The sequence below is a fragment of the Crocodylus porosus genome, unplaced genomic scaffold (assembly GCF_001723895.1).
Source record: "Crocodylus porosus isolate Cpor-Errol unplaced genomic scaffold, CroPor_comp1, whole genome shotgun sequence".
NCBI classification, from domain to species: Eukaryota; Metazoa; Chordata; order Crocodylia; family Crocodylidae; genus Crocodylus; species Crocodylus porosus.
Window position 1 is genome coordinate 155,065,028 of NW_017728906.1, and position 10,137 is coordinate 155,075,164.

The window sequence follows — 10,137 nt, forward strand, 5'->3', positions numbered from 1 at the left end:
TCTGATGAGCTTCATCTCAGGAAAGCTTGTGCTAATATATTATACCTACTTTGGTTAGTCTATAAGGTGCAAATGTAGCCTGCCTTCGGTTTCTAGATATAATGCCTCAGTGTGTGCTTAAATCTATCGATGTGTTACTTATAAGCATCATTTTGCTTTTAGAAATATATGTAGAGATATACTAGCCAGTTCCCTATCAAGAATGGCAGGGGGGCATGTGGGGATGGAGCCCACACCACCCCTTCTGCCTCCATCCAGGCCCACTTCCCCTTCCCAGCTGCTGCTTGGGGACTGGGCCCACTCCCCACGGAGGCAGCAGGGGGAAGGGAGGAGCAGGCCAGGCTTCATGTTGGGGAGGACCAGGACGGAGGGTGGGGTGGCTACCCGGCAGAGGAGCAGGGCTGGGCCGATGCAGGGGACTGGGGGTGAGGGAGGAGTGGGGCTGGGCCCTGGCTCCGTCTCCTGTGTCCCCACCATCATGGTGGCAGGCTGCCTTCTGTCAGAATGCTTCTTCATGCTCCAATTGGCTGTTTGTCAGCCAATCGGCAGGAATAAAGCAGTAGGGACAGACAGATTTAGGCTTTTATAATATTAGAATATATATCTATATTTCTGAAAGCAAGATGATGCTTTATAAATAACAGACGCATTGTATCTGTAAGTTAAAAGCAGGGTTTGCACCTTATACCTATTTTGGTTAGTCTGTTATGTATATCACAAGGTTTCCTGAGATAAAGCTCATCAGCAAGATACATAGGTTGAAGGCAAGTCAGAGTTGCACCTTGTATAAAGGGAGGGTGTGTGTGTGTAAAGCTGAAGGTGTTGTAGATCTTTCACATATATTCACATTCACTGCATAAGGGAGGACGAAAGGCATTTTCAATCTTCAGCAGTCTTCCTCGAGGAAAGGTGTATGGTGTCCCGCACGATCTGGTTTTTAAAGCGGCTTCACAGGAGTGAGCGGGGACTCTGTTAACACGAGGAGGATACCAGCTAAGGCTGTAGTTCTGCCTACCCGCAGTGCTGCTGTCTGGGCTTCGCCGGAGAGGTCGGTTGTTTATCTTCGCTCTTCCCGCCGCCCCGGAGGAGCGGTCCGGGCCCCTTCCCCGCTACCTTCCTGCGGGGGCAAAGGCCAGCGCGGCCGGAGGCCGGGCCCTGCGCGCTGCCAGGGGAGCCCGCGGGCCTGGGGCGAGCGGGACGCGGAGAGCCAGGCGGCGCGGCCCGGCCCGGCCCGGCCCTTGCATGTGGGTCTCGCCCTGCCAACTTGCTGCTCGCTCCCACTCGCACAGCCCCGGGGGGCACCGGGGAGGCCATGTGGCTGCGGTAGCTGCTGCGCGGGCGCGGAGGAGGAGGCGGCCCCCGACTTCGTCTGCTCGGACTTTTCCCCTCAGAGAAGCGCTGTTGGCAGCCGAGAGCGAGCGCGGCGCTCCCAGGGCTTTGGCGGCAGGAGGGAGCCGCTGCCCCCGCGCCCGCCTCCTGCCAGGTGAGACCCGCGGCTGCGGCGCCCTCCTCCGGCCCGCGGGGCGCGCGAGCGGCCGGGTGGGACCCGCGCCCCGCACTCCCTGCTCCTCCGCCTCCCGCTTCGGCTCTGTCTCCTCCTCGCTGTCGACGTCTGGTTCCCTTCTTCTGCCCGTACCTGCCTCTCTCTCGATCTCTAGCTCCTCTCTCAGTCGCTGGATCTGTTTCTCTCTTTCTGTGTATAATACCTCTCTCTCTCTGTAGATCTGTCTCTCTCTCTCTATATATATAACACCTCTGTCTCTGTGTCTATATCTTTATATCTGTATCTATAAACACACCTCTCTCTCTATCCTTTCTCTGTACAAGTGGTTTTCAGCACTTTTTCATTTGTGGACCCCTTTGGACATGTGGAATGGAGGTGCGGACCACTTTGACTTGTAAGTGCGCGTGTTCGCTGCTTTTCATTAATCATAACCATCTTTCGCAGGCTCCTTAGCCGTAGTCTGTGGACTGCCAGGGGTCCATGGACCACAGGCTGAAAACCACTGCTCTGGATTTACCTCTCTCTCTATCAGACAGAGACCCAGCTAGTCAAAGGCTTGGCTGGGATGATCTAGTTGGGGCTGGTCCTGCTTTGAGCAGGGGGTTGGACTAGAAGTGACATCCTGAGGTCCCTTCCAACCCTCATTTTCCGGAATTCTGTATCTCTAACTCTGGATATCTCTATGTCTGTTTATCTGTGTCTATATATACATTTCCATATCTGATCTAGAGCTAGCTAGTATCTCTCTCCTTTGGTTAGACTGTCAGGTGCAAATCTCACCTGCTTCTCACAGGATGTGGGCCAAGGACTGTCACTAACCCTGCAAACTGTAACTTGCTCATAGTAAGGACAGGTTTGTTTTTATGGACCTAAATGTTCAGAGGAAAAATCTTGCTGATGTTTGGATGTGTTTAAGGCAAGTTACTGTCAGCTCATTGTTGCTGAAGCTTTTTCATAGGTTCACATCTAATCTTTTCCCTTGCTGCCACTAAAATATTATGAAGCACTTTTCTCTCTCTCTCAAACCCTAATTAATCCTACTAACACTCAAAGCAGCACTTCTTTTTCACGCTTCTAGACTGTCATGCTCGCAAGTACAGAAGTTCCCGAGTGTAAAGAAAATTATTTGAATGTAGTTATTTTTGTTCAAAATGTTTTAAAGTAACAGCCTAAACAAAAGAATTTGGAGTTTGACTGTGATTTAGTCAAACTCGTTCCAAGTTCTGCACACCCCCACATCTCCATGCAGCAAACAATGGGATCTGCCTTTATTATCACACAAAGCACTGAACCTTTACAAGAAAATGTATTTTGAGAAGTGCTCTGGTACCTAACTGTTTAATTACTGGGTGGCTTCTATAAAGGTTAAGAAACATAAAAAAAGTTCACATGGAAACAAGACAAAAAAATTCTCATTTGTAGGTTGACTTGTGTGATTTTACTTAAACAAAGGAAGCCTTTGTTTAAAGCAATAGAACAGGAACTCAGGAGGTTTGGGTTCCATGTTCAGTACTGTAGGAGGTTTCCTGTGAAACATTGGGTAGGTCAGTATGTCCAGATCCTCGAAAGTATTTAAGCATCTAACTCCTATGTAGGTGCTTAAACACCTCCTGTTCACATTGTTTCCATATAAAATGCTCAGGTTCTCTAAAAAGGTGGCCAGCAACCTCCAGCCCTAGAGCTCTTGTTTTGAGCGTGTATATAGTTGACATGTGACAAGACATAGAAAATGGGCAGAAATTCACATACAAAATTAAATAGGAAACCTAGGGGTCATCCTTTTTAGCTCTCTTTAGGTGTTTGATTTAAATGGAAATTAGATGCCTAAAAAACTTAGGAACTGGACCCAAGTCTCTTGACTTTGGTTCTCCATCTTTAAAACAGACATTCTTTGTGAGAGTGGTATGAGGATAAGTTCATTTATCTTTGTGGGATGCTGAGATATTTCAGTGACTGGAACCATGTAAGTGCCTAGATAGGAGTTAAAGTAGGCATAGCATATAAACATATTGTGTGTTTATATCTACTGGCTACTCCAGGTCTCTGTTTCTCTCCGTCCCCAGAGTATCAGACTGCTTGCTTGCAGGGCTGCTCTTAAGTATAATTTGACAGGTTTGGCTTTTCTTATCTGTTAGCAAAGTCCATTTATATTTCTAATTTTAAAGAATATAAGATGGTGGATAATGGTACAAATATTCTGTTGGCATGGGTTTGGAGAAAGTTATACACTGAGCATTAATAACAGTTCTGTACCCCCTTTATCGTGTTTTGCTGGTTGCCTTTATGATAATTTGAGGGGGGGGTTAGTTTAAAATGGTTTTTGGCACACTTGTTTTCTATCCCTATGCCTGTAATTTTTCTCTGTGCTCTTTTAGCTGTTTGTTGTATTCATCCATTGTATCTTAGACTGTGTACTCTGGGGGGCAGGGATTATTTTGCCCAACACAGTAAAGCCCCAATCCATGACAGAGTTCCTTAAGGTGATAGTGCAGTACAAGTGTAATACTTTATTTAAATCAATTCAAATAACCTTAGCTAGACAAAACTTTGAGTGGGATGATCTAGTTGAGGATGGTCCTGCTTTGAGCAGGGGGTTGGACTAGATGACCTCCTGAGGTCCCTTCCAACCCTAATTTTCTATGATTCTGTGATCTGTTAAATAGAAGAGTCAGGGATGCATCCTCTTACAGCCCTAAACCAATGACAGTTGATGCCAGGGAAGATATGGTAGGTGTTGAATTACTTTGGATATACCCCATTCCTATATTCTTCTTATAAAAAAATATTTTGTTTGTTTATTATTAATTTAAATTTATACACCTCCCTTACCAGCAAAGGATTACGGCAGCTTGCAGTAAGAGACTCAAATAACTTATAAAACAGGGGAATGACAAGACCATAAAACAATTTACAAGGCAACTGGAGTATCAATATTAAAACAGAAACCTCCTAAACAATACTGCATTCCAACTGTCTTTGCTAAACACCTGTTAGACCCTGGATACCAAGATAGATGGACCATTGATCTGACCCAGGATGGCATTTCTTATATTCTTATGATACAGACATTCAGAATGAATAACTTCATTATAATACATTTTAGATTATTTCTGACTGGACTGGAAGTCCAGTCTCACCAGTCACTAGTTTAGGTAGATAGATAAAAAAAACATATATAATATACGGTCACTGGAAAGCCTAGAAATCAATTTTTCTGTTCTCTTCAGATGGTTCTAACACTGATGCTTATTGGTACTTCAGACTCTGAACCAAATATTTGACTGGTATAAATCAGTAAAGTTCATTTGACCTCAGTTTTAGCTATATATCCTATACAAAGACATCATTAATGAGTGGAGTCCAGGATGAATTCAATTGCGCACATAGATTTTTAAAGGGGCAAGGAAAGAATTCTATATCCTTTGCCACTAAGGGTGACCTAATGCATTCAGTTTTTCACATCAGTTTATTTATTATTGCTAGGGTATTCTCCCAAATCTTCTGATATTTACTAAATTCATAATTCATTCTATATAACAGTTCTTCAGAGGAAGTCTCATCCATGTATGCATTCTAAACTTGAGATCCCAGGGCCACCAACTGCTCGGCACTTACTCTGAGAAGTTGAACATCCCTTTCACCCTGATGCCAACAGGAGCTGAAGGAGCTTGGCTCTTTGTAAGATGGGAATTCAGTTGTTTGTGGAAGCAGATTTTAACATCTTTTGAATAATTGCTTACAGAGTATCTGGTGCCATCAGTGCCTTTCTATAATAAAGGTGAGACTCCTAATCTCAATAAAGTGCTGCATAGTAACCTTACAAAATTGTCATACAACCTACAGTGACCACTTTGGACTCAGATGTGATGAACATCTGAAGTGCTCCATTTATAATAAAGAGCAGGAAGATTATATTAGAAAATCTGAATTTCCTAGCAGGTGTTAGTCCTTTGGAACTGGCGAATCTTAAAGTGTATTTAAAAATCATGAAGCTCCTCTCTGGAAATAAAGATAGCACATACTTAATACTACAAGAATTTTACAAATATAATTTTCTTTTTACTGCTCATGCTGTTTGATTACTGCTTTTACATTCTTGTCAGTTTGAAGGATAAGAAGAAACTAGTCAGTTTCACCTTTTTGCTTGTTGAGTTTCTAATCAATGTCAGTTTTAGATTCTCACACATTAGAAAGATTGTAACCAATGATTAGGTTACAAACACTGGGGAAAAAATGTTTATATTAATAAACAGAATACAGACACTGTTTTCCCTAGGATACTTTTGTTGTGTATATGTGTCTTATTTTATATAAAACTTTACTTTTTAAAAATACTGTTGTTTTTTTTCTGGCAGTACCTTTAAAATCTGACTAGTCTTCTGGGTTATAGGGGAATAGCTGGGTACATTTGAGGGTACATGAAGGAAATGCTATGAAGGAAAGTTCCAGTCATGACTCCTAAGAGCAGCCAGTCCATATTTGACTCAAATCACTTGCTCTTCCTAGGAATCCTTTAAACCTTTAATCCTGCAGGCCCAACATGCAGTTCTTCCTGCTGCTGCTACGTGTTCCCACCCTGATCCTGAGGCCAAGAAACTGCTGAGAGTGTAGGAGGCCCTGGCAGTATCAGCAGTGAATCTGAGCAGAAAAGTAGGAATGGTTGAATGGTTGGCTCAGGTAAGATTGAATAGTGAGAACAGGCCTCTTTAGCCTGTACAGAAGAGGCTGTACAGCAAAAGAAGCAAAGGGATCTACCAGGGAACTTAGAGAGGGGAGAAGATGAAAGCAGGACAGTTCAGTACTTGCTGTTGGAAAAACCAGCTGGTCCCCTTAATGCTATAGTGAGTCAAAATCATGAGTGTGGTAGGGTTTTAAGTCCAGTTTATTTTATAACCTTTCCAAATGAAATGAATAGTACTTATTACATATCCAGTAAATTATTGACAACTCTTTCTTAAAGGAAAGCTTATTATAAAGTTCTCTTATATGGGACCTTTTATTATGCTGCAAATATTGATTTGCAGCATAATATAATCTTTCAGTTAGGGTACCAAGTAATGAACAGTTCATTTATCTCTGTACCATTACTTTGTCATAATGTCTGCTGTCTCTGCCTTTAGGCTGGCTCTTGTATTTTTGGCTGTAGCAATAAAAACCCATCCAGAAATGAAAGGAATCCATCAGATCTGTTCTTATAAAAGCAGTAGAGTCAGCAGCTTGATCACAAAGCAAGCGTCTGTGCATCTAAGGATGCAGGAAAATCCAGAGACGTCATTTAAAAAGGTGAAAACAGAATATACCCCATTCAGTAGCTTCTATTTTAGAAATCTATGTGATTTAGATACACCAGCCTGTTATTTATTTATATGTAGCTCTAGAAACTTACACTACACAAACAATTATTTAGGGTTCTTGCATGGCTCCTGTTTAATGTCTTGATCTGTAACAGGTTTCATCCTCACAACATAATTGTGAGAAATGGTATTGACCAGGAAGGAACTGAAGCATAACAGAGTTAAGTGACTTGCCCAAGATCACACAAGTCAGTGAAAGAGTAAGGGCTTAAAGTTATTTCTTCACTGTCGTAGCAAACATAAGCTATCTTTTTTCATTTTTTCATCCTTTGATGGCATGTCCCCCACCTTACTTATCATCTTCCATTCAGAATTGAGTAGTGGCTCCCAGGTCCAATGAGCCCAGGATACCAGCTTCCACCTCCCTCTTGAAAATAAATAAATAAATACCCTCATGCTTTCTTCTTTGCTACTCCTCACACACAGGAGGAACTCCCTGTAAAGAGCTGCAAAGTCATCTCATTATTCTTCAGATTTCACCTTGTAACTCCTTCACTCTGGTGCTTATAAAAATAACCTACTTGGAGTTGTGCTCATGATGTGCAGAGACCACTGCCTATCATGCTGAGTGATATTCTCTTTTCTGTTTGCATCCATCTGTTGTTTTTGGTCTGATACTCAGATTGTAAATTGTGAGATAGGGACTGTTTTTTTATTCTGTGTTTGTATGGCATCTGGCACAATGAGGTCTTGGTCCCTGTCTAGCGCGCTCATTACAGTAGTGAAAATCCTAATAATAATAAAAGCCAAATGCCCCAAATGCTTGGTTAGTAGCATCACCACCAGACCATTCTATTATGGTCCTGTGATCAGGGCTGTCAATGAGTATGATGCATTGTAATCGGTATGATGTAAAGATCTGAATAGAATAGAAAATGTATAGGCTGTTTTCCTTGCCTTAAAAAGCTCCCAAATAGGCAAGGCCTGGGCAACAATGGTAAGGTAAAATGGAAAAGTATGGGGAGAAAGAGAAGGGAGAGGAGGAAATGCAGTTAGATGTTTGAGGAGGCATAAGATTGAAACAGGCTCAGTGTGAGGCTGGAAGTCTTGAGTGGGCCTGTGCGGAGCAGCAAGTATTTGCTTCGGATTAAGATTCAGCTGATTTGGAGGGACAGTGATTCGATTCAGTGATTCAAATCACTGTCCCAATTCAATTCGGATCCGGAGATTTGACGCTGATCTGGAGATTTAGCCATAGATTATACAGGCAGCAGTCCTGAGGAGCTGGACACAGCTGCCTCCAGCTGGTAAATCTGTTGTGGTAGGAAGGAGAGGGGAGGGGGCAGATTAATTTCCCTACAGTGAGGGAGGAATTGGGGCTGGGGCTGAGACGAGCTGCCCAGCTGGGGTAGGGGGACCGTGTGACTCAGGGAGGGGGGCTTCTGTCACTGCATGGCGCCAGTCCGGGAGCTGCTCTTCCAGGGCAGGCTGGGCAGGGCTGCACTCTGGACAGGCGGCAGAAGGCACTGGGAATGGGAGCTATGCCCTCCTGCTGCTCGCCCAGCCTATGCGGGTAGGCGCGGAACAGTGCTGCTGTGGTGCCTCGGACAAATAGCGCACAGCAGCGGAATACGCTTGAGCCTCCCAAACACACCACAGCTTCTCCCCACCCTGCCCCAGCTGAGCAAACAGCAGCAGGGCATGAGGATGGGTGCGTGCACCTGATCGGAGCAGGGCCAGCAGCAGGGGCTATGGGGAATCTTACAGCAGCTGCAGCCCCTGCATAGTCCCCGCTACACTGTGCTCTGCAGGGTGGGTGCTGTGGCCAGGCCTAGCTGCCTGGAGCACGGCCCTGGTACCACCCGCCCCGCAGAGCGCAGTCTGGCGGCGGGCAGCTGGGGCTAGCCTCCCAGAGCACAGTCCGGCCCAGCCCGCCCCGTATAGATCTGGGGGCACATGCCCACTTCCATGCCCTCCCAGACGGGCGGTGAGAGCTGCCAGAGGAGCCACCAGAAGAGCAGCTCCTGGACCAGCAGCGTGTGGCGGTGCACAGTGGCAGGAGCCCCACTCCCTGAGTCCCGTGACTTCCCTGCCCCAGCTGGGCAGCTTGTCCCAGCCCCAATCCTTCCCTCACTTTGGGGGCGTTGATCTTCCCTCTTTCCTCCACCCACCACAACAGACTTACTAGCTGGAGGCAGCTGTGTCCAGAATCACTGAGGACTGCTGCCTGTATAGTCTATGGCCAGACCTCTGGATCTGGATCAGCTGAATCAAATCGGGACAGTGATTCTAATCACCGAATCAAATCACTGTCCCTCCAAATCAGCCAAATCCAAATCCGAAGCAAATGCTGCTTCACACAGGTCTAGTAGTATCAAGATATACCAGCCAGTTTTAAGTGAGCTGGCCAATGTACCAATAGTAGCACAGACCTATTAAGGAAAAATAAGTTCTTGTTGAGTTTCATCCTACTATAGTTAAACTGGTGCTGGTACTGGAGCTAGTTAGTTGAAAGCTAGCTCAGGTGCATCTGTACTCCCCTGCTGTCTGCATTGCAGACATGCCCCTAGTCTTTTCTATGCAGTGCTAGATAGCACAGTGCTAAACATGCTGACACTTGATCTACATTAGCACTTCCAGGAGGTGAGCTGAAATGATGCTAGAACAGAAGTGTAAGAACTGCTAAAAATTCTTAGTGAAAGCACAGCCTAAGAGACTTGAGAATATTTAAGGTGATGATTTTATCAGGAGAATTTTGAATGATGCTAAGGAAGGGGCAGCGGGGTAGAGTGTAAAGAAGAAAGCCAAGGACTAGAAGGTTCCAGCTTTTCTTAACTATTGGTATTTTGGAAGCTGCTAAAGCCCAGCTAATACTGGGGCCCCATTGTGCTAGCCCTCTGCATATGCTTAACAGGAGAGAGAAGATAAAACTATAAAAACTAAAAAACTAAGAAAACTAACTAGATAAACTAACTAGATAAAAAGTGGGATGGAATCAGAGGCACAGGCTGAGGAAGTGATTTACCCGGCATCATGCATCAGATCAATGGCAGAAACAGAAGCCCCCAAGTCTTTTATGTATCACTTCAGTGCTCTCTCTAGATGGCCAAGCCTGTTTTCCATTTGTCAAGACAACATATGCAAATGAAAACAGGTAACACATAGGACAAGGCAATTCCTTCTGTCAGTCTCTTCCCTTTTTTCCCCCCTTCAATACATCCTTCCCTCCATGCCTTTTATTTTCCCTTCATACAACAGATAGTGCATTATATAGAGATGGGGACCTTTCATTCCACCTGCCAGTTCATACACAGATGTGTAAAGGATGTTTAAAAAAAA

The 10,137-nt window shown here is 44.6% G+C and overlaps 1 protein-coding gene across 2 annotated transcripts in view; it reads left to right on the forward strand.

Annotated features, from left to right (window-relative positions):
- The first annotated feature begins 1,279 nt into the window (after positions 1–1,279).
- Positions 1,280–10,137, forward strand: part of THSD1 (thrombospondin type 1 domain containing 1) — a 39,947-nt gene continuing 31,089 nt past the window's right edge. Inside the window, exon 1 of one of the 2 annotated variants that reach the window (XM_019530005.1) lies at positions 1,280–1,483. The gene's annotated coding sequence lies outside the window, so the exon portion shown is untranslated. Of the gene's footprint in view, positions 1,484–1,761; positions 1,899–10,137 lie in introns of those variants that run through there. The other variant, XM_019530004.1, reaches the window with a different exon arrangement.